The sequence below is a fragment of the Vespula vulgaris genome, chromosome 17, assembly GCF_905475345.1.
Source record: "Vespula vulgaris chromosome 17, iyVesVulg1.1, whole genome shotgun sequence".
Lineage (NCBI taxonomy): Eukaryota > Metazoa > Arthropoda > Insecta > Hymenoptera > Vespidae > Vespula > Vespula vulgaris.
The window spans coordinates 465954-490744 of record NC_066602.1 but is presented as its reverse complement, the minus strand read 5'-3'; the positions used below and the strand labels follow the sequence as shown (position 1 = coordinate 490744).

Sequence of the window (24791 nt, the reverse complement as noted above, 5' to 3'; positions counted from 1 at the left end):
TCCCTTAAAAGAGCGTAACCCGATTTACCTTTGCTGACTGCACAATTTCAATGAACAATTGAGCATCTCTCATGACTCTTAACTAAACTATGAATTGTAAACATTTCCAGAGATACAGAAGACAAAACACAGACGAAGGCAGTTCCAATAGCCATGAATTGTTGGGTGAGAGCAGAATCGACTGTTATCTGAATTGTAATTATTTCCAGAGAAGATACGAGAATATCAACTACGCTCAACTTGATAATTAAACATTAGACATCGGAAGTGAAACTTATTTACCTTACATCTCCTGTTCTTCCGTACATCTTGTGATATGTCTTACAAGGATAGTATAAATATCTGACCATCAACCTGATAACGAAATGAAAACATTTTCCTGTTCAATCTTATATTTAAATGGACAATCAATCAATGCTGTGTTTATCGAATGGTAAGATATTTTGGAAACAAGATGTAAATTTTTTATTAGAAAGTATAATGTGCGAGATAAAATCTGTATCATAAGTACGTTTTATTTCAGTTACTGAATTTTTACAAAGATTTTATGATGGCTACCGGAGTATTGCTATTGATGAGAGGGACATTAGGTCTCCTAACTGCAGCTATCCTTAAGGTATTGTATCAGTTTATATAAATCAAGAACCCATATATCTTTCAACTAATGTAATGAAGAATATTAGATATGGGAAGCAAGATGCTAGATGAAGGAGAGCAGGTGAATAATAATATATGAATAAAAATTTCAATATTTTCTCATAGAATCTTGCGTTACATGTCATTCGTCATTTAATGTGTCAGATCGTAAAAACGTTGGAGGAAGCTGATGCTTACGAATTTATTACAAATGTTGCGAATAATCTGAAACCCACGTTGGTGAAGGAGGAAGCTAATTATCTGGTGTATGAAAGCAGCATGTTGCTTTTGCTAGAGCATTATTATAGCTATCATCGACTTCAATATTGAATTATAATTCATGAGGTACGAAGAAATCAGATATATGTAACTTGTCACGTATCTTATTCACTTTTCTATATTAATTTCATCTTTTATATTATAGCGCATTGGATCGTTATAACGGAAGAGTGGTTGAAGAAACGGCGGAAAATTCTAACCAACGAAGGAACATAGTTAGCTATTGCTATTGCGTGCATTATCGGATTGAGAATACCTAGGAAAAGGAAAGAGGAGAAAAAACATTCGTTTTTCCGACGAAGTCAGGAAAGACCAACATGGCATTGTTTTATTAAGCTTGGAACGGCGGTAAGAGGAAATGGGAGGGATTTACCTTTTTCAAAGGATTCAAACGTAAGCGGCTTTGACTGTAAGTCACGTGGGATTGTACTTAGAGAGATTTGTCGAAGGGCCGTCGGACGTTCTACGTCGGGGCAATGGTCAAAGGGGGATTGAAATAAAACTGAGGGAGGTAACATACAGGGACGATGAAAAGATTCACCGTTTTTGTAGTAATAACGTTAACAGGGAAATATTTTTAAATTATACGGGAAATGGAAAGTCCACGGACACGTCATCGTTATCCCATCGCTTTAAATTAGGTAACCGTTCGATATGATTAAGAAAGGAAAAATGCTGAATTCTATATTTCAAATTGTTTGTCATAATATTCACGACATGTCATTAAAAAATATTCGTAATATTTAATTAGCGATCTTCATAAACATTGAAATTTGGACGAAGTCCTTTGGTGCGTAGCGCGAATTACCGATTATTATTACGTTCTCCCGTACTTATCGTCAAGTACTTTCGTTTTAATCCTTTCATTATTCCATCTGCGTGTGCTTTGGTGCGCCCCTATCTGCGCCAGTTCGAATGGACGGGTTTGAGTGCCTGGTCCTGTGTGAGTGTATGCGTACGACTCCTGTCTTATCTTGATAATAAGGGAAATATGTTTTCATTTGTTTTCCTATCATCAGACCAAGCAGATAAATGGAGATTAGCTCTATAGTTCAATCGTCTATTAAAATACATCGTTTGATAACACGGTTACATATTCTGCAGAGCAATGGACTATTTTCTCAGCATCAGATTGATTTGGACCATGATATGCGAAATATTATATAACTGGAGGTAGAATGGGATCATTGTTTTGCCTTCTCCGATAGGGAGTAAATTTCTAGGAAAATGTACCCGTTCATGCAGAAGAATCAAATTAGTCGTGGTAGATGGATCTGCAAAAGACTTAACCAGATTAAATGATACGGCTAAATAGATAATTGAATTATACCGCTAATCTTATCATCGAATTGTTTGCTTGGTTTTGTGAGAGGAAAACTAATGACAAAATACCTTTCTTGTTTTCAAATCAAGAGAAGAGATGTACGCAGACAGGCACACTCATTCTCGCCCACTTGAACTCGCGTACGTAAACGCGCATGTAAGCGCGCAGGTGCACGGAGAGAGGTAATAATAAATCGTTTAGTATGATGGTGCTGGACGGTAAGTACGAGAGTAGGTAGGCGGTACGTGCAGGTCGTTAAACCCCGATCAATACCCGTTAACAGGAGAATTTATAAACATGGAGGATCATATGTCTTTGCAAAAAAATTAAAATTTTGTTCTTTATAATATTCTACGACGTCTATGATAAATATTGAATCAATTCTCTTTCCACTTTATGATCCCTCGCATTATATCTCCGTTTTTTTGTTGGATGTAATGACTATCACTCTTCTCGTTTTCTTCCCTAATAATATTTATTTTTTGTTACGTATCTGTATAAATGTCTATGTGGAATTCCTCTTCGGTACTACTTATGACACGAAACTCACTCGTGTTTGGATAGTTTGCCATTCTCTTAATGAAAAAGAAAGAAGTAAATAAACGTGTTGATAATCTCAAATTGTATATTACGAAATCACGAAACGATATATACCAAAAGAATATTACGTTTCAGATTTTCTGGCTTATTAGTCCAAGGAACTATCTATTTCACTATAAGTTTCAATACGAAGCGAGTTTAGCTTCGAAAATATCTGCTCAGTTTTATGATTACTTGTTTACTCCATCAAATATCGCTACCTCGTACGGGGCGTACTCGCGTACTATTGCAGACAATTCGTTATCACTCTCTTTAAGTGGTTTAGTGAATCCCCCAGACCATTGTGAATGTCCTTCTTTTTCGTAGAACCGACTGATATACTTTTCATATAACTTGGTAATTTGACCACTCCTCGATCCAATGACTGAGCGGTTTTCTCGGCGGGACAATACGGGAAAGAGGGGAAGGTAATATTAGGAAACCATAAATATGACAAAAGATTTTCTCCGAATACGTTTTTTTACCATTGTGCAATAACGAAAATGAATTCTTCGATAACAGGAGCAATATGCATTTGTTTACAAGAAAGGAATGTAATATTTGGAGAAAATGTTTTCAAAGAACAAGGAAGTAGATATAACTTCCGACGAAAAAATTTTTTTTTTTCGTCGGAAGGTATTTCTACTTCGGCATTCCTTGATAACATATGTATCTTATATTACCTTTCATCCTTGTAAACAAATACCTATTGCTTAAGTTAACAAAGACTTCCTTTTCTTTATTACGCAATAGTAATAAAATATATGGTTTCAGATAAAATCTTTTGTCCTATTTATTTTTTTAACGTAATATTACCTTCTTTCCTTTTACATATTTCTTCTTCGGGAGGACCTCAGCTATTTAATGATTATGGAGGAACCACTGTTTCCACCGCAACTTTTTGAGGAAAACATATTTCTCTGAAGTTTTTTATTGATACGGCACAATAAAACAAATCAAAAAATCGTCCAATCACTAAGTTATTTGAAAAGAATATCATTCGAATTTACGAAAGAGAAGATGAGAAATGATTTCACGAAGGTCTTCTCTGATCCGCTTAAGGAGAGTAGTAAAAAGAACTTGTCTATATAGTGAAATTATAAGGAATTCCAGAAAATAATAAGGAATTCCAGAAAGACATTTATATAGATGCGTTAGAAAAAATAAATATTAATCCGGAAGAAAAGTACAAAAGTGATAGTTATATCATCTAGCAAGAAAACGAAGAGCTCATTGATGAAAGGGATGATAATGTTGTAAAAGAATTGCTTGAAAACTGATCATAGATTTCATAAAAAATAATGAGGAATAAAATTTTTGTCTTTTTATAACGAAGTTTCTTCTTCAATATCTACGAATTCATATAAACCAAGTATCTTTATAATACATTATGTGATTTAAAAATTATGATATATAAATATGATAAAAAATTATGACGTGTTTCGTAGGATTACGTTTGCGCGATAAAGTGCCATCGATTTGTTGAGAGCTAACGACCGAAAGGACTCTGGGCACAAATGGTTATTACGTCTTATGCACATTAATTGCTTTCACGGACGGAACCAGAGAGGTACTAAAGATAATTTTAAGCTAAAATATTCATAATTTGTACTTTTGATCTCTGGGTGATTACATCTGAGTTACGTCACTGCGGGTAATGTCAACAAAAACGAATATTTGAATGACTTTGACGATTGCAGTCTTTTTATAAAGGTGACTACTTCAAACTTAATACTTCAGATATTTGTAAATTTATTAGAACTATATACATGTACGAGGAGTTAAATAAACTATTGTATAAGCAATAGTAAATTCCGTTTGATCTTACACGCCACTATTTCTCTTTAATGGTTGCTTGAATTCTGCGCTCGACTTTTCTCGATGTGTATATAAGGAATATAAACTCTTTGCAATGTGTGTGGTAATCGCATTGAGAACAATATCCTGGGAATGAAAGGAAATATCACTTTAACACTTTATATCATTTCTATCCTTTTTATTCCTTGATAGTAAAACATCCTTATTCCTTACCGAATTTAAATTTATTCAAGATATTTGTGGTAGTTGAAGACAGCTGTATAGCAGAGAGTGTTGCACATATTCATCGCCTTTTATTACACTTTATGCAAATTTTTATATTTCCTCCGTCGATTCGATCATGTGAAAAATCACTACGTGACAAGGAAAAATTATCACATTCGTTCACGAAAAATTTACTCGTTTATATAGAAGAATGAAATCAGTCGTGGTACATCGATCTGCACGAGACTTAAACAGATAATTAAATGCTATAGCTAAGTAGATAATTGAATTATATTGCTAATTGTATTATCGATTTGTCCGCGTCGTTGGATGAGAGGAAAACTAATGGAATATGGTAGGCAGAGGTACGCAGACACGGGCACTCATGTACGCCCACTTGAACTGGCGCACGGAAGCGCGCTAGTATACGGAGAGAGGTAATAAAAATTCGTTTAATATGACGGTGCTTGACTACCAGTATGAGAGAATTACGTACGTGCAGATCGTGAAATTCCCATCAGTAACCGTTAACAAAGGAATTCACTCTACCTAGCAAATTATTTCGTCTAAATTCCTATATCACTGAAAAACGTATATTAAATATTATGAATATTTATGAATATATATTGACTGAATATAGGGTGATCTAAACGTGGCCTTAATATTTCATATATTATTTAAAACTATTCCGATTTTAAAGTACTTCGAATAATATTTTTTTTCACTATTATATCGAAAAACGTTCAATGTTTCAATCGTCGCAGCAACTTTAATCCTTTTGCAATATAAACAACCCTTCCATTTCTTTTCGATTCTCCGTTGACCAAGGTCCTGCTTACAACGTCGAACGGCTCTTCGAAAAATCTTTTTGAGCACAGTCGACTGTATCCCCTAGCTAGAACCCACTTCGATCCTTTGAGAACGGGATATTCCGTCTCTTCACATTACCATACGAATGAAATATTCGAAAACAGCGCCATATTAATCTCGTCAAGGTTCGTAGCCATTACCGCTATAAATTTTTTCTTGTTCTTCCTGCTTTATTTTAGTCACATAATGTGCAGGATATGGATCTTTCCGGATGAGTTAAAGTCAAGGACGATTTTTCGAAACGAAATATCTTGCCTTCGAGTCTAACACGCTGCTTTGTAGTATCTCTAGGAAGTACTAAAAAGTTTCGGAAGATGTTGATAAACTTAGATAGTACAATATTTTCGACCGATAATGTGTGATTCAATCTATGTTTTCCATGCATGAGATATGTCTATATGTACTTCTTTTTTTCTTCTTTTTGAATTCGATCTGTAATTTAAAGCGCCATTACCACCGATGAACTGTAACACAAAACTGAATATGTTAAAGTACAGTTTGTTACTTCTCATACTGATCAATTTGGCAAAATGTCATATAATTTTTATTAAGACATAAAGGAATTGGAAAAAAATTATTTTTTGCACGAATAACATTCCTTGCCGCAGTTTTTCTGAAGGGAATCAGAAATGTGTGTATTAACATGCACAAAATATTATTATTATGAGAGAATATCAATAATATAATTAATTGCTTTTCATTAAATATTAATCCTTTCTAGAGAGCGATCAATAAACATGAAGCAAAAGCGTTTATCTCAATATGTATTCGTGCAATATGAATTATTTCATATGGTAGTTAAAAAGGGATACTAATAATATGTCGATTTAAAAGGGATTAGTCGAGAAATTCATTTATTCCCAATCGATATACACTGCAGTCTTGACGGCCCGTTTGACAGCGTAATAGGAAATATTGATTGACTTGCGCAGAAGCGTATTAAAACGAAATACGAATAAGAGAAAAAGACGATATAACGAAAAAAAAAAAAAACAGCAAAGATGACAAAAGATTTTTTCTGAGACCATATTCTTTATTACTGCGTAATAAAGGAAAAGGAATGATAGTTTCAAGAGATAAAAAAAAAGGAAAAATTAATTCGTATTGATTGTCATTTTTAAACATACAAATAAGAAAAAAGTTAATTGTCACTCGTCAACATCCGTTAGTTAAGTACAAATTGTAAACTATAAAGAAAAAAAGAAAAGAAGAAGAAAAAGAAAGAAAGGTAAGATGTCGAATTAAAAGAGCTTGTTAGAGAAGTTCCTTCCTCTTAATTAATTCCTCTTAATTTCATCTTTGACCTTTCTGTTTGTGAATGCAATTAAGGAGAGCAAAACGTAATAACCTTGTCTGCTCGGCAACCGCTCGAACGTTAGCTATAAGGATGGTAATTTATTGCGCAAACATTGTCCTACGATTCACATCATATTATAAATCATAACTTTGAAACCAACTAATGCGTTACAATGATATTCGGTTTATATGAATTTGTAGACATGGAGGATCGTATATTTATGCAAAAAAATTAAAATTTTGTCCTTCATAATTTTCTACGTTGCCTATGATAAATGTTGAATGAATACTCCTCCCACATTATAATCCCTCGCATTACATATGAAATCTCTTTTTTTGCTGGATGTCATTACTATCACTTCCATCGTTTTCTTAGCGATTAATATTTTTTATTTCTAACGTATCCGTATAAATGTCTATGTGGAATTCCTCTTCGGTATTACTTATGACTCGAAACTTACCCGTCCTTGTAAATTTTGCAACTCTCATAATGAAAAAGAAATACGTAAGTAAACTGAATGGAAGACTTAAATTGTATATTACGAAATCACGAAACGATATACACCAAAAGAATATTACTTTTCTGATTTTCTGACTTATTAGTTCTGGGATCTATCTAAGAAGATAATATCAGGAAACAAAGAAATATGACGAAAGATTTTCTCCACATAGAAGTTTTTTATTATTGTACAATTAATGCTTCGATATCTTGAGCAATATGCACTTGTTTACAAGAAAAGAAGATAATATTTAGAGGAATATGAAAGTAGTTATAACCTCCGACGAGAAAATTTTTTTACGACAGATTTTACAATAAAAATTACATAGTAAGAAAATTATAATATCATTAATATCTAATAATATTAGAACGCTACTTTTGAGTATAACTTGAAATTACGAAAGAAGAAATATTACAAATTTCGTATATGTATTTATGATTAATTTCATAGCAAATACAATTGATAATTACAATAATTATAACTATTGTAATAATTATTACAACAATTATTCATAATAATTAATTATATTATAAATAATACAATTAAAAGCATAATTAAAAAATTTGAACTTATGTAACTATAATTAATACATAATTTTATAATAAATACATAATTATTTATATAATTTTAATTAAAAAAAATACAATTTTACATGATAATTTCGATTAAGAATGAAACGAATAATTGTCGATTGCATTACAAGATTCCAAGATTTATGAGATAATTTCTCATGTACGTAGAAGAAATGAAAATATAACTAAATAATTACAGGAGAGGGGAATTTTTTATGAACTAAGTAGGAATCATGGTTTTATAACGGGACAACATAAGATTAATTTCGCCGGGGAAAGTCATTCCTTCGGTGGTTTCCGAACTAGTAATACACGAGTGAGTGCCATACGTGAAATATGCCCGAGGTGTATATACATCATACATCCGAAAGAACATCTTTACAAGCAATTGAAACGGCAGAAACAATTTCACCATTCTCACTCGTCATTCTTTTACTCCATCAATAATCTTTAAATTTAGCAGTTGCCGTTTGCATTAGAATTAATTCAAAGTTACATTTCTATATTATAGCAATGAAATTGATTCTCTTGATTCATCTCATTATAATTATTATTTTGTTGCGTATAGAAATTACTGTAGCACTTGAATGATATCATCTGACTTATCTTCGTTAATTATACAATTAAAATGAACGAATAGCTTTGATATGTCTTAACTAATCTACGAATTTTGACTTGTTTTAAATATATACGAAAGAAAATCAAAGGCGAAAGCAATTCCAACATCTGATAGTAATTACATAGGAGCCGAATTTACGGATATCCTGATTAGAACAATTGTGTATACAAATTGTAGTCCAATCTATTTTCCAAAAATGAACATATCAATCAAACATGTAAAAAAGTGATTACTCAGTATCAAATCTACCTGTATAGTACCATTATGTTGCAATACATAAAAATAAGAAGGTTTAAGAGAACTTAACCTATGAGGAATAGCTAAGTGTTCTTTTTTTGGTTAGATTTTCGAATTGCTTCTTGAATCACACTTCGTACTTCACAACCCAATGCGCTTTAGTATAAAAGATGAAATTTATACAGAAAATTGGAAACGATATGTTACAAATTACTTATATCTGATCTTTTCATACCTCGTTTATAAAAATTCGGTATTAAAATCGATGGTAACTGTAGTAATGCGCCAGTAATGGCGTCACGTTGTTTCCATACACCTGAGAATTAGGTGTTTTTCTCGCGAATTGGGTTTCATATGGCGTGGAAGATTTGAATTCAATTCACTTCTAAATGGAAATACATTAATGGACTTCATAAAATCTATGTAAAAATACAATAAATTATTATAAGATATACCTATGATAGAGATTTTATATTCCACATTACACTTTAGAACAAAAAATATATATCTTATCTCTAACACATCTCACCTTTCGGTAAACACAGACTTTGTACTATCCATGTAGAACTTATGGTCGGAAGAACAGGAAGTACCGATGTAAATATGTAACACTTCGAATGTCGAATATTTCATTACCACGTTGTGCGTAGTTGAATTTCGTGTATCTTCTTTGGAATTAAATTCAAATGTAAGTCAATTGGACTCCTTTGCAATACTTCAAGTCTTTGGGAACTAAATCTTATTTTGTCTATTATATCTGTAAAATAATCTAAATTTTCTTGGTTAGTAAAGACTCAGGATAGGTATTCAATTGCTCATCTAATTGTGCAGCTATCAATGATAAATCTATTTACGCGCCTTTAAGTCATATAAAGTATCTTTCCGAAAGCAACAAATTATAATTTTGAAGTTAATGATCACGACAATCAGTTTTATTTCGATAAAATATAATTGAAATTTTATAATAAATCACATATTAATGACTACTGATAAATTTACCTTATTTTGATAACATAAACAGAAGACTAGGGAGAACGAAGAAATTGTTTCCACCGCCTGAACCGCTTGTAAAACTACCCTTTGGAACGTATAATGTATAGACCTCAGAAATATTTATTGTACGTCACTTGCTCACGTATTACTAGTTCGACAACCACCGAGGGAATGACGTAAAGCTTTTTCGCCGTCCTCAGCCAGACGATATTCATCCCCCGCTCGTTGCTATGGTTGGTTACCATGGCATCAAGGAGGCCGCCCTCTGCAAAGGGTTAATACGTTTCAAAGAGACTAATCAATATTTCCTATTATATGTTCGAAAGAAGAGAAAAGGTCATAAACTGTGAGAATATGAATTTCTATATTGATTTCTATTAATTGGATGTATCATTATCCTTCTGCTTATATGCTCTTCCTTCATTCGCTTTTTTCCATACTTTTTACTAATTTAACAAGATATTCTAAATTAACTAAAGGATTTTGAAAATTGTCAAATAATTTATATCCTGTCCTTGTTGTTAAAAATATATATCAATAAGAATTAATTTTGAGCAAAGAATATTGCTTAACAGATTTTTTCGTAATATTACTGTCTATTCTTTTTGTGTTACTTAAGTTAACACTCTACTTTTTTACAAATATCCTTTTTTTTTCAATGCCGTAGCAAGGAATATGGATTCAGAGAGAATCAGTTTTCATTTTTTTTTTCTAGTATCATCGATTTCTCATCAGAGTATTTCATTTGGCCACGATGTACGCAAATCAATCAAAATTTACGCGATCGAACGAACCGAGAAGATATAATTGAATATGTATTGGAGGGAAATGAATTTCTCGACGAACATCTTTCAATTCCAAAAATTAATATTGTCCCTTTTTAACTACCATATGAAATAATCCACATTGCATAACAGAAGATTGTAACAAGCGCTTCTGCTTCAATTTTATTGTTTCTTCTCTAGCAAAGATTCTCATTCCATTAAACGACACACTTTTCTCGATATTCTTTCATAATAAAAATTTCTTCCGGGCGTTAATATACATATTTTTTTTGGTCATAATAAAAGTAAGATCGAATGTGAAATGATCAGCTTGAGAATTAATTACATTATGATCCTTATATATAGTACTTTACATGAACAAATACATTTGTATGAAAATAGTTTCGAAGAAGCCTTCGTCAAAAACATATTCTTCATCTATCGTGGAAGATCAAGCAAATGACTTTCGAAGTTGTCGGGTGTTATCATCTAAAACGTTGTGCTTGAACATTTTTAGTCTTTTGTTACAATTCTCCAGAGGTGACGTGATATGACGCTTAATAGTATATTATTATAGCTCGAATTTAGAGAAAGGAAGAAAAGAAAAATATATCTATATATCTTATGCGCGGACACTCAATTATACAGTATCGATCGGCGGAATTCTACTATCTAAAAGTATCAACGATTTCCAAAACGTTTTTAATGCTTCTTGACGGTAGTATCAATCAACGCACTGGGTTTGGAAGGAACGCGTTTCCCTTTCAAACATAATCCTTTTCTTTACGTGATCCGTAATATTGTGTTCTATTCCGCCTTCATTATGTAATCGAGATTGACCAGGAAGAAAAGGAAGAAAAAGCCCAAATGTTTATAATGGAGGTGACGACAAAACTTGCAAGATTAATATGCCATTGTTTTACAAAGCATCATACGAATGGTGGTACGAAGAGACGGAATATATGTTATTGAATGTTTCCAAAGATAAGTGGCTTTAGCTACAGGATATAAGCGAGTGTGGTGGGAGAGGATATATCGAACGGCTGTACGCCGTAGCAAACGGAATCTGAATTAAAGTGGAATTCAAATGGTACTCAGGCTAACATTGGTACTGGTTTAACATTGAAAATGATTAAATCTGCATGTACGATCAAAAGATTTACCGTTCTTCGGCATAAGAGTGTTAGCCCGGGAACGCTTTTTAATTATGCGTTAAATATTCAGTGTATGTTTACCTCACCGTGTCATCGTTATAACGTCAGTTTAAATTTTTTAATTATGTTGATTAATTATTTGATTCAATATGTTGATTATCTCTTCTTAGAGACGAAGTGTTTGGTTCAATGTTTCTAAATTGTTTGTGGAATATTCACGTCATGTACTTTAAAATAACATAATGAACGTTTTTCAGAAATATAGGTATATGGAACAATTAATTTACAGCGTAGCGCAAATACATTTCGATTCGGATTTAATGAAAAAGCATGTATACACTTCGTTCTTCAAAACGTTTCGTCAAGTATCTTCATGGTAAACGATTTTTTAATACCCCCCTCCATGCACCTGTGCTCTTATGTTCGCTCATGCGCGATAGTTCATGTGGGCGGGATTTCGTGTGCGGTTCTGTGGGCGTGCATGCATATATCTCCTTCCTTATTTTGACAAGAATATAGCCTTGAGGCATTCCTTGAGATAATCTTTTCTTTTGAATACAATTTTGGCAGTCCTCTTTTCTTGATAATATCGACGTTCTCTTCACGAAAATTATATAAATATGAATAAATATGTACCTCAAACATAAGGTCCTCCTTGAAAAGTAGATAAACCAAACTCGATGATTACAAAGTAAAATAATCAAGTGAGAGAGAGATGAGGTATAGAGAATGACCGATAAGTGGAATCGAATGGAAAAAAGAAGGTTAAAACTAAATAGAAATTTCCCCCTTGAGATAGTATCTATCAATGATTATTGGGAACATTCTGATGATATTACCGCGGAAGAAATAACATCTCGTTAATATCTGCAAAATAGTGGGGCCTAAATAAATGGTAAAAAAATTTTATTTGATCATTGAATTTATTGTATTCTTTAAAGAGGAATACAAGCTGTTGATTCTAAGTTTCGTAGTCATCCATGCAGGTTCTTGGGAACTCCAGAAAATGGAACTATATATAAGCACCCCCCCAGGCACGATAATGGACTATATCATTTACATCATTTGAAACAACATACTCTCGATAAGATAAACCCTATTTTAATTTTTTTATCTCCATTTATCAATTTCAATTCATAATTCAGCGAATTGCTTTTATACAGCCAGTCCTGTAATACGTAATTATTAATACAGGAAGATAAAACAATTTGCACTTAGACCTTTGTTAGTTCATTACATATTGTCTAAAGTTAGCTTGGCGATAAAATTAAATAAAATTTTTCCTTATATTTGCTGCGTCAATGAATGAAATTTTCATTATTCTTTTCAGATGGCAGACAGATTATATATATATATATATATATATATATATATATATATATATATATATATATATAATTTGTTTGAACATTACAAAGATCGTAACGCACGAGAAAGATAAAATAGTATTAATCTACATTTTCAATAATTTCTAATTTCGATCTCAGAGTGGTTGCATCTGTGATGCGTCGCTACGTGTAATATCAATAAAAACGAACCTTTGAATGAATCTGATGATTGCCCTCTCTTTCCACAGGTGAATACTTCAAACTTAACACTTTCGGTAATTTTAGATTCATTTGAACGAAATAGATGTACGAGAAGTTTAATAAACCGCTGTTTTAGCAAGAATACATTCCGTTGAACACCCCACGGGACACTTACGAAGCAACAAATATTTTTAATTTATTTTCCGATAGACATAAATCTTGAAATGGTGGTAGTTCGCTATTTGTAATGTCGTAAAATGATTCATTTGGACAGTTACCGGATCAGTCATCTTTTCTACTGATTCAAACATTTTACTAAGTATCCTTAAGAATATATCGACGTATGCATCATTAGGATCAGAAGTGTTACAGATTTCTAGTTTATGCAACATGATTTGGGAAGCCAATCTGTGTAGTCATTGTCTCCTAAACAATAGGAATATAATACGATCAATTTAGAAATTTAAAGCAGAATTTTCACAAAATCTATTATTATAATTATTGAACGCTGCTAATCAAGAAAATAAAAAATTACTTACAGCAAATTGCCAGGAATTGATGTATACAGTTCCCGTTATTTTTTCTTTGGTTCTTCGAATTTTTCGCTGGACTCTTCTCGAAATGTGTGTAAATAATATCAACTTCTCGCAAACTGTGTGGTAACACCGAATGTAAAATTGTTCTGGAAATGGAAGGAAATATCATTTGCATAGTAAATAAAGGAAAATATATATGAACTGATATTAAACCGAATCTAATGAACTTACCATATTCTAGTGAAAATAGTTCTATCTACCTCCTTTAATAATTTTGATCTGCCGGACTATCTTTAAGAAAACAATTATTACTTAATAATGCATTAAGAATCATTTATCGAAAAACAGATCTGTAACAAGCAGTTAATTAAAAAAGGAGATTGTCAAATATAACGATCCCAAGGTTTATTAATATTGTCTAAATATTTCACTAAATTTTGGAACCAATAACTCTAATTATACTATTTGCTCTGTTTAATATTACACAATTATGTATCCGAGACAAATTGCACGATGTAAGATATAATGTAAAATAATAATAAAAAGCTGTACAACATTCTATGATATATTAGAAAATATACTATATATAAAACAGTAGAATTGAACAAAAAATTGTATAAAATACAGGAGAATGCGTTAATATTAAACTGTAAATATATAAAATTCAAATAAGATTTTACTAACCGAGAGCGTGTTGCTTAAATTGTTTAAGATGGTTTCCATTATCGCGACTGAAGAGGCGCTTTTATATTATTCCGGACCGTCCATTTTCAAAAGCACCCATGAACGTGCTTCTAGGACGACTCGAAAAAGAATGAACGATTTATTCAACTTCCGTGGATGTGTCGGAATTCCACCCAAATTGACTCGCTCATGCGCTGTATGGTTCCACTTCCTCTTTTACATATATTCACGAGGGTAGCGCCTTCGTTTACCTCTTCACAATATTAGCAGTAACTTTGGATCGATATTATCGTAAAATGGAATTTTCTTTTCGCCTATATCTTTCTTTTCTCCTTTTGATCCCTTTTTTTCCTTTGCTACCACTGTTCTTCATTCTCGATATTCATATCTTTTCGATCCTTCCATTTTGTAAAAATCGAATTGTTTTTCCCTTCCTTCCGGGAGGAAAATTTTTGTTTATATTGATTTATTCATATTTCCTCATTTTTTCGGACAGAATGTAGACATTAACAAAAAAGTAAAATTCAGAATATTGTATTATACGAAATGGTAATCATTCTCATGGAGGATCTCCCCACAATATTTATGAATTATGCCTTGTGCGATGTTAATCGGTTGATCGAATAACGATGGCTACAAAGAAATATAATAGATCTCTCCTATGTCGGAGGAAATATTATCATAGTGTTACATTCAATAAACGCATATTCAGAAAAAACATATTTGGAAACTACAAATATTATCTTACTAGAAATATAATAAAATCCTCGCTGTGCTTGTTTATACGCAATAGAAACAGCCAATTCTCAAATAAAAATTAACAAATAAAATTTTTTCTTAGGAATTGATTAGTTTGGAATATAATATACGAAGTATTATATAACTGGAGGGATTATTGGATCATTGTTTTCACTTCCTCAACAGGGAGCTAATTTCAAGGAAAATGTACTCCTTTGAACGGAATAATTAAATCAGTATCGCGTCCATAGCTATGAAAAGATGTAGCCGAGTGATTAAAGGATACATTTAAATAGATAATTGAGTTATACAATCGTATCATCCAATTGTCTGATGCTGTTATTCGTTTGATAAGGGATAGACAAATGAAAAAATACCTGTCATGTTATCAAAATCAGATACGCGTGTTACGTTCACAGGACCGAGCCACTCATTCCCGTCCACCTGTACTGCTCCATCCAAGCGTGCCAAAGGACAATCAAGGATGGAGAGAAATAATACCTAATCGATTAAAACGAAGGTACTTGATACGTAGGGAGGATCGTAATATGCAGATGGATTTTCTTCAAATCCCAATCAAAACGTACTAACGAGAGAATCCTGACTACATAGCAAATTACATCGTTGAATTTACAATATTACACTAAAACGTTAATTAAATATTATTAATCTCTTTTAAGCAAACGAAGAGAATATTATGACAAGCACCTTAGAAGATTGATTCAACATATCATCAGTTTTTAATTTAAGCAAATGATTACTTAATTTAATTTGATGGAATAACGATGTCAATGTGACGTAAATATGGAACAAATCGGTAAATCCTTTAATCGTCCCTACAGGTTTAACCGTTTTGAAAATTTAATCATTTAAATCTACCTTAATTTTATTTCGACTTTTATGAGCTTATCCTGCAATTCATGATTAAACCTTCCATTCTCATAATCGTTTCTATTCTCGATATCATTTTCTGTTTTTTCCTTATTATTTTATTATCTCCGATAGGTCTCGACGATCCGTATAACTTCGATCTTAGGATACACCGTGTTAGAAAATTTCCGAAAGACGAACATCGTTTTGACTAGAATTAAATTTATCTGTGGAATCATCGTCGTCGAGATAAAATCTATCGTCTAATAAATCGTGTGCGAGCGTGGACGAATAATCTTTACACTCACCTTGGCCATCTTCATATCCTGTATCTCCTCCTTCTTCCTCTTCTTCTTCAAGATTGATTCGCAGATGTTCCTTTTCGGAATCATTCTTAATCGCCCCAAGTTTTTCCTTATCGTTGTCAATTTCACTCATGGCAATGAAATAAATATAGTTACGGTATATATAATTTCCTAAATAATTGCTATCAAAATAAACATAGTTCGATAAACAGGAACACAGTCGACGTTTTAATTGATCTTTATCTTACTTTCCCGGCTGCATTGAATTCTTTTGAGGGTTCAAAAAGATGGAATCTATAAAGATTCCGCGAAGTAATCTTCTTATATACGAAGGAACGTTCCTTCATTAGAGCAAAAATTCCACTTTGATCCACGATTCGCGTGCACCGTCTGATGTCTCTTCGACGAACTTTTCCGAACGCAATCGCTTATATCCTCTTACGAAGCTGCTTAGCTTTGGTTCCTTTGAAGGGATGTTCTCTCTGTAGCTTCGTGAAACTGTACTATATTAGACTCGAGCAGGTTCGTCGTCATGGCCATTATAACTTTTGTATTCATTCTTTCCCTTTCCGTTTAATATCGATCAGCTGACGAACACGGTATTGAACATGGTACCACGGGAAAGGCAGAGAAAAGGACGATGTTTCAAAAGGATATACCTTGTTGGTTATTCCAGCACGATAATATATGGTATTTCCTGAAGCATTGCAGAAGTTTTAGAAGTCGTTGATAATCTTAGATACTAGAATATCATCGACGGATAACGTGTAATTCAATGTGTACTTCCATGGTATATATGGATATGCTTTGTTTTTTTCACTTTTGAAAATTCGCGCTTTAACATAATGAATCGCTGCCCTGACGATGAACTGTAACAAAATACTGAAAATTTCAAAGAACGATTAGATACTTCACATGCAGATCACTTCGCCGATTATACCATTTTTTTATGATAAAATGAACAGGGAAAAAAATATTGTTTGCATATATAACATTTTTGATCGTCGTTTGATAGATGGAAATTAAAAATGTGTATATTAAGGAACACAAAATAATTTATTATGAGAAAATTTCAACAATAAAATTAAGTCTTTTTCATTTAATATTAATTCTTGATTAACCTATTAATAAGGGCGCGATGAATTAGTCCAAGCAAAACCGATTCTTACAATATGCAGTTACGCAATGTGGATTATTCTGTATGATAGTTTACTGGAAAGGGCACAAGCAACTCAAATTAAAAGAGATTGGCGGACAAATCCCTTTCCCTCCACTCATATCCCTTTTGGTTCTTTCAACCGTGGAATAGGAAGTTATCGTTATGCATTGCGTAAAGCACATTCAAACGAATTACGCGAAATGAAAAATAAGTATAACTAATTACTATCTCTGAATCCATATTGTTAGCTTAAATAAAGATAGTTGTTAGCTTAAATAAAGAAAGAGAATAAAAGATAATATTGTAAAACAAATTCTCTTGGAATTCTTCTTACTCGAAATTAACACTTGATTCGAAAATGATGTACATTTTTAACGGTAAGGACTGAGAAAAATAATAAAAGGCGTCTGTCAAAATTCTTTAGTTAATTTCTAATTGTATATTGTAAAGAAACAGTTGGTGAAAGAGACAGAAAAGAACAAAAACAAAAAAAGGAAAATAATTTGTCCAGTTGATTGAAAACAAGTCGGAAATTTACTTCCTCACAACTCATGACATTTCCGCTCTTTCTATCGTGTAATACGTGGTATTGATTTATCAGCTTAGAATGTAATAACCCCTTTCAGCGAGCCACGCCTAGAAAATTAGCTGGGTCTTCGGACCTGACGATGTGGGGAAGAGTCTCGCATGCGAAGGCCATCCTTTCAAAAATTTTTGAACGAGTAATGTGCAAGTAAGTGCTAAATAATCGTGCCTACGCGTCATAGGTCTCAAAGAAACTTACAAGCAATCCAAACGGTACAATTTCTTCATTCTCACTAGTCTTTTGTTCCTTATCGATATAACGTAAATTTATCGGTAATCGTTAGTGTGTAACTTATTCTCAAATTTCAATAGAATATTACGGAAATGAAACTGATTTTCGTGATCAATGCCATCCTAAGTATTATTTTGTTGCTTCTCGTAGAAGATATTTTATATCGCTTAAAAGGGCGTAACCCGATTTACCTTTGATGACTGCACAATTTAAATGAACAATTGAGGGTCTGTCATGACTCTTAAGTAAACTACGAATTGTAAACTCTTCCAGAGGTACAGAAGATGAAACGGAGACGAAAGCAATTGCAATAGCCTTGAAGCGTTGGGAGGGAGCTGAATCGACTGTTATCTGAATTGTAATTACTTTCTGAGAAGATAGGAGAATTTCAATTATGCTCTCCTTGATAATTTAACATTCGACAACAGAAGTGAAACATATTCACATTGTACTTCCTGTTCTTCCTTACATCCGACGAAACTTCCTATATGGATAATGTCAATGTCCGATCATCAACCAGATAACGAAACGAGAACATTTTTCTCTTTAATCTTATATTTAAATAGTCAATCAACCAATGCTGTGTTTATCGAATGGTAAGATATTTTGGGAATAAGATATAAATTTTTTATTCCAAAGCATAATATGCAAGATAAAATCTGTATCATAAGTACGTTTTATTTCAGTTACTGAATTTTCATACAGATTTTATGATGGCGACCGAAGTATTACTATTGATGAGACGGACCTTATGTCTCTTAACTATAGCTATCCCTAAGGTATTGTATTAGTTTATATAAATCAAGAATCCATATATCTTTCAAGTAGTGTAATCAAGAATATTAGTTATGGGAAACAAGATGCTAGACGAAGGAGAGCAGGTGAATAATAATATATGAATAAAAATTTAAATAATTTCTCATAGAATTTTGCGTTACATGTCATTCGTTATTTAATGTGTCAGATCGTAAAAGCGGCGGAAGAAGCTGATGCTGCTCACGAATTTATTACAAATCTTGGAAATAATGTGAAATCCATGTTGGTGAGAGTGGAAGCTAATTATATGGTGTCTGAGAACAATGTTGCTAATGCTACAGCATTATTATAGCAACAATCGACTTCAATATTAAATTTTAATAAACGAGGTACGAAGAGATCAGATATAAATAACTTGTTAAGTAACTTATCCAATTTTCTATATTAATCTCATCTTTTATTATATAATGCATCGTAAAAGCAGAAGATGAGTTCAACAAGCAGTTGGAAATCATAACCAAAGGAGGAACATCGTTAACTATTGCACTTGTGTGCATGTTGTGATTGGGACTATCTAGGAGAAGGGAAAAGAAGAAAAAATATTTGTGTTTTTCCGACATAGTTTTGAAAGACCAATATGGCGCTATTTTATAAAGCTTGAAACGGTGGTACGAGGAAATGGGTGGGATTTAGCGTTTTCAAAAGAACCAAACGTGAGGGGTTTTAGGTGGAGGGTATATGCGATTGTGCTCAGAAAGATGTGTAGAAGGGTCGTACGAAGTTCGACGCGGGGCAAGGATCAAAGGGGAATTGAAATGAAACTGAGGGAGATACATCACATAAAACAAATTATCATGGAGGGTTGATGAAAAGATTCACCATTTGTGGAAGAAATAACGTTAGCAGGGGAATACTGTTAAATTATACGGGAAATGGAAAATCCACGTTTACGTCACCGTCATTCCAACAATTTAAATTAGGTAACCCTTCGATATAATTAAAAAAGGAGACATGCTGAATTCTATATTTCAAATTGTTTGTCATAATATTCACGACATGTACTTAAAAAATATTCGTAACATTTAATTAGCGATCTTCATAAACATTGAAATTTGGACGAAGTCCTTTGGTGCGTAGCGCGAATTACCTGTTATTAACATGTTTTTCCGTACTTATCGTCAAGTACTTTCGAATTAAACCTTTCGTTCTTATCGAAATCACGAAACGATATATAACAAAAGAATATTACTCTTCTGATTTTCTGGCTTATTAGTCCAGGGAACTATGTTTCACTAGAAGTTTCTGTTTCACTAGAAGTGAGTTCAGCTTCCAAAATATCTCCTCAGTTTTATGATTACTTGTTTACTCCATCAAATATCGCTGCATCGTACGAGGCGTACTCGCGTACCATTGCAGACAAGTCCTTATCACTCTCTTTAAGTGGTTCAGAGAAGCTCTCAGATCGTTGTGAGTGTACTTCTTTTCCGTAAAATCGATTGATATTCTTTTCATATAACTTGGTAATTTGACCATTTCTTGACTAACTATCTGAGTGGTTCTCTCGGAGAGGAAACACGGGAAAGAGAAGAAGGTAATATTGGGAAACCATAAATGTGACGAAAGATTTGCTCCGAATACATTTTTTATTGCTGTGCAGTAGCGAAGATACCATCTTCCATAACTTGAGCAATATGCATTTGTTTACAAGAAAGTAAGGTAATATTTGGAGAAAATGTTTTCAAGGAATATGATAGTAGATATAAATTCCGAAGAAAAAATTTTTTTACGACGGAATATTTTACAATAAGAATTGCATAGTATTTAAATAGTACGAAAATTGATAGTGTTATCATTAGTATCTAATAATATCAGAATCAACATTTCTTCTGTTTTTAATTATATTGAATGATTATTTAAATTGACTGAGTGACCTAAACGTTGATTTCATATTTCATATATAGTTTAAATCTATTTCGATTTTAAAGTATTTCACATATATTTTTAGGTATTTAACACTATTATGTCGAGAAACGGTGAATGTTTTAATCGTTGCAGCAGCTTTAATTCTTTTGCAATATAAACCTCCCTCCGTTCCATTTCGATTCCCCTTTGAACAAGGTCCCGCTTGCAACATCGGACGGCCCTTCGAGAAATCTCTCCGAGCACAATCGATTGTATCCCCTAGCTAAAACCCACTTCGATCCTTTGAGAAGGGGATATTCCGTCTCTTCACATAACCATTTGAATGAACGATTCGAAAACAGCGCTATATTAATCTCGTCAATGTTCGTAGTCACTGCCTCTATAAATTTTTTCTTTCTCTTCCTGCTTTATTTTAGTCACTTAATGAACAGCATACGGATCTTTACAGATACGTTAAGGACAAGGACGATTTTTCGAAACGAGATATTGGGACTTTAAATCTAACACGTTGCTTTATAGCATCTTCAGGAAGCATTAAAAAGTTTCGAGAGACGTTGATAATCTTAGAAAGTACGACATTGTGTTATTAGAAAAAGAAATAAGTAAACGGGTGTATTTCGACATCACGAAACAGTATACACCAAAAGAATATTACACTTCTGATTTTCTGACTTATTAGTTCTGGGATCTTTCTAAAATTATAATATCTGTAAACAAAGAAATATGACGAACGATTTTCTCCTCATACGACAGCAGATTTTACAATAAGAATTTTCATAATATGAAAATTGTAATATCATTAATATCTAATAACATTAGAAAACTATTTTTAAGTATAAGTTGGACTTGCCAAGGAAGTAACATTACGAATTTCGTGTATGAATTTTAGTTTTAAAACCGACTAATATTCTTTTCATATTACTTGATAATTGGACCATTCCTCGATTAACTAACTGAGTGGTTCTCTCGGCGGGGAAATACGGGAAAGAGAAGAAGGTAATATTAGGACACCATAAATGTGACGAAAGATTTTCTCCGAATACATGTTTTTTATTATTATGGAATAGCGAAAATGCTATCTTCGATAACTTGAGCAGCATGTATTTGTTAACAAGAAAAGAAGGCATAATAAAACAAATCAAAAAATCATCCAATTACGAAGTTATATGAAAAGAATATCAGTCGATTGTACGAAAGAGAAGATGGGAAGTGCTTTCACGACAATCTGAGCCCTTCTCTGATCCGCTTAAGGAGGGTTGTAAGAAGAACTTGTATACATAGTGAAACTTGATGAAGAAAACAACCGATCCTAATTCTGATGAAAGAGATTTTCAAAGCTGCAATCAGTTCATATTGATGCTTCGAGTAGTATAAATAGATCCCTTGACTAAATTGTCAAAAAAACAGGAAATTATTATGTTATTGTTATGTATCATTCCGGTGATTTCGTAAAACGCAATTATCTCCATTTCATTTATTTATCCATTCCTTTTTTTTTTATTACGAAGACGATAGTGTCCAAATAAGCACAAGTCTCGTGATATAAGATATAAGTAGGGAAAGAGAATTGCAGAAAAGCATTGATAAAGCCACGTTAGAAAAAATAAATATTAATCCGGAAGAAAACGATAGAATTGCTTCAAAACTAATCATAGATCTCGTAGAAAATAATAAGGGATAAAATAAAAAAAAAATTACCATCTAAGGTAGTGTCGATTTAAAATTATTTGCAACATTGTGACATAATATCTCATCCATTTATGAAAAATATATATATGAAATAAGACGTATAATATACATGAAATAATATATATAAAAGTAATAATATAAAAATAATATAATAATATAAAATAATAATAATATATATGAAAAAGGAGATAGAAGATAGACGGAAGACAAATTGTGATTTAATTCTTGGATTTATTGTATCCTTTAAAAGGAAGTACAATGTGTTTATTGTATCGTCATTTAATCATATTCCTTAGAGTTACAGAAGGGAAAAGCCCAGAATAATATATTAGCCACCAACTAGGCTGGGTAATGAATTTTATATCATCTATATCGTTTGAAACAACATACCCTCGATAATATAAACGTCGGAACTTTAAAAGTTTGCTTCGCGGAAATTTGGATAAATAAATTTTTTGTCATACGTTCGGCCTGATGCGTTCATGGGTGCAATTTTGATTACTCTTTAACACGGCAGAGGGATTCTATATATATACACACAAATACATACATTTATATCTATGTACATATTCATATATATCTTACTATATACTAAAATCTAATACATATATATATATATATATGTATGTATATATATATACATTTATTCACACATTTGTCTACACGTTGATATAGTGAACATCTCTAAGCAGATAAATGAAAATGGTATTAAAGAGATACTTGACAAATAAATTGAAATAATAAAAATGATGTCATTAAGAAAGAAGTAAAGAGATGTTTGTCGGTAAAATGAACCAACTGATACCGATTTCATAGTTTCATATATCTTTGCAAGACAGATAAATGTAAACTCCACCGTTGAAAAATGTTTGCATTTCATTTAGTTTCAAAAAAAAATTATTTATTATTATTTAATTTATTATTTACGAGAAAATCAAACAATCCATTCGTAAATAATACTATGGAAAAGTAATATAATAAATAAGTAAATGAAAATAATTGAATTTATGACAAAATAAGAATAAACACAAAATGGTCTACCTGAATTGCTTCAAAACATATCGTGGATATCGTGGAAAATGATATGGAATAGACTTTTGATTTCTTTTGCAAGAAATTTGTTCCTCGATGTATATAAATTCCTATAAATCAAATACCATTATACAATATGTTATAATATACACGACGTTTGTGCGACGAAACGCCACCGTGTTGCTGATAATTAACGTTCGAATGGGCACCGAGTAAGACCGGTAAATACGGAAAAATATCGAAATTTAAATCATTCGGTGCTTTTCATGCGTCTACTCAACGAAAAAAGAATTTGTATCATTCTCCTTGCTCTTCGATAAATCGAATAATATTATTACTATAGTAACGATTATAGCATTTCAACCTATCTCCTTAAAAATAATGTATAATCGACAGATGAATTGTTTTCATGATCGTAATATTGAAACGATAGTATATTCGCTTTAATGTTGCGGATACTGAAAGCCGAGAGGAACTAAAGATAATTTAAGCTAAAATTTCAATAATTTGTGATTTTGATCTCTGCGTGAATGCATCTGAGTTACGTCACTGCGGGTAATGTCAAGAAAAACGAATTTTTGACTGGCTTTGACGATTGCCGTCTTTTTATAAAGGTGAATACTTCAAACTTAATACTTCAGATATTTGTAAATTTATTAAAACTATATACATGTACGAGTAGTTAAATAAACCACTGTTTAAGCAATAGTAAATTCCGTTGAACCTTACACGCTACTATTTTCTCTTTAATGGTTCCTTGAATTCTGTGCTCGACTCTTCCCGATGTGTGGTAACATCGCATCGGGACCTATATCCTGGGAATAAAAGGAAATAACACTTACATCATTTCTACCCTTTTTACTCCTTGATAGTAAAACATCATTATTCTTTACCGGATTTAAATTTAT

The 24791-nt window shown here is 32.3% G+C and overlaps 5 long non-coding RNA genes across 11 annotated transcripts in view; 2 read left to right on the top strand and 3 right to left on the bottom strand.

Annotated features, from left to right (window-relative positions):
• LOC127070163 (uncharacterized) overlaps positions 1 to 24791 on the top strand; it is a 52759-nt gene that overhangs the window by 387 nt on the left and 27581 nt on the right. The window contains exons 2-6 of one of the 2 annotated variants that reach the window (XR_007784265.1): positions 111 to 433; positions 524 to 718; positions 802 to 981; positions 1061 to 1263; positions 5890 to 8152. This is a non-coding gene — a long non-coding RNA (uncharacterized LOC127070163). Of the gene's footprint in view, positions 1 to 110; positions 434 to 523; positions 719 to 801; positions 982 to 1060; positions 1264 to 5889; positions 8153 to 24791 lie in introns of those variants that run through there. The other variant, XR_007784266.1, reaches the window with a different exon arrangement.
• On the bottom strand, positions 8012 to 10108 carry LOC127070143 (uncharacterized). 2 transcript variants are annotated; one of them, XR_007784228.1, is made up of 4 exons: positions 9934 to 10108; positions 9464 to 9703; positions 9170 to 9353; positions 8012 to 9090 (listed from the first exon to the last, which is right to left on the bottom strand). It is a non-coding gene; the product is annotated as an uncharacterized LOC127070143 (long non-coding RNA). The 2 variants fall into 2 exon arrangements; XR_007784227.1 differs by having other exon boundaries at positions 8012 to 9353; positions 9934 to 10107.
• LOC127070188 (uncharacterized) lies at positions 12750 to 14784 on the bottom strand. The gene is made up of 5 exons (XR_007784319.1): positions 14595 to 14784; positions 14142 to 14201; positions 13914 to 14056; positions 13384 to 13800; positions 12750 to 13014 (listed from the first exon to the last, which is right to left on the bottom strand). It is a non-coding gene; the product is annotated as an uncharacterized LOC127070188 (long non-coding RNA).
• Positions 15384 to 18760, bottom strand: LOC127070208 (uncharacterized). 3 transcript variants are annotated; one of them, XR_007784348.1, is made up of 4 exons: positions 18451 to 18760; positions 18205 to 18367; positions 16511 to 17389; positions 15384 to 16429 (listed from the first exon to the last, which is right to left on the bottom strand). It is a non-coding gene; the product is annotated as an uncharacterized LOC127070208 (long non-coding RNA). The 3 variants fall into 3 exon arrangements; XR_007784347.1 differs by having other exon boundaries at positions 15384 to 17094; positions 17167 to 17389; XR_007784346.1 differs by having other exon boundaries at positions 15386 to 17389; positions 18451 to 18716.
• On the top strand, positions 18258 to 24596 carry LOC127070130 (uncharacterized). Of its 3 annotated transcripts, none has more exons than XR_007784205.1 (5): positions 18258 to 18399; positions 18757 to 19079; positions 19189 to 19364; positions 19448 to 19628; positions 19724 to 24596. It is a non-coding gene; the product is annotated as an uncharacterized LOC127070130 (long non-coding RNA). The 3 variants fall into 3 exon arrangements; XR_007784203.1 differs by having other exon boundaries at positions 19170 to 19364; XR_007784204.1 differs by lacking the exon at positions 18258 to 18399 and adding an exon at positions 18450 to 18464 and having other exon boundaries at positions 19170 to 19364.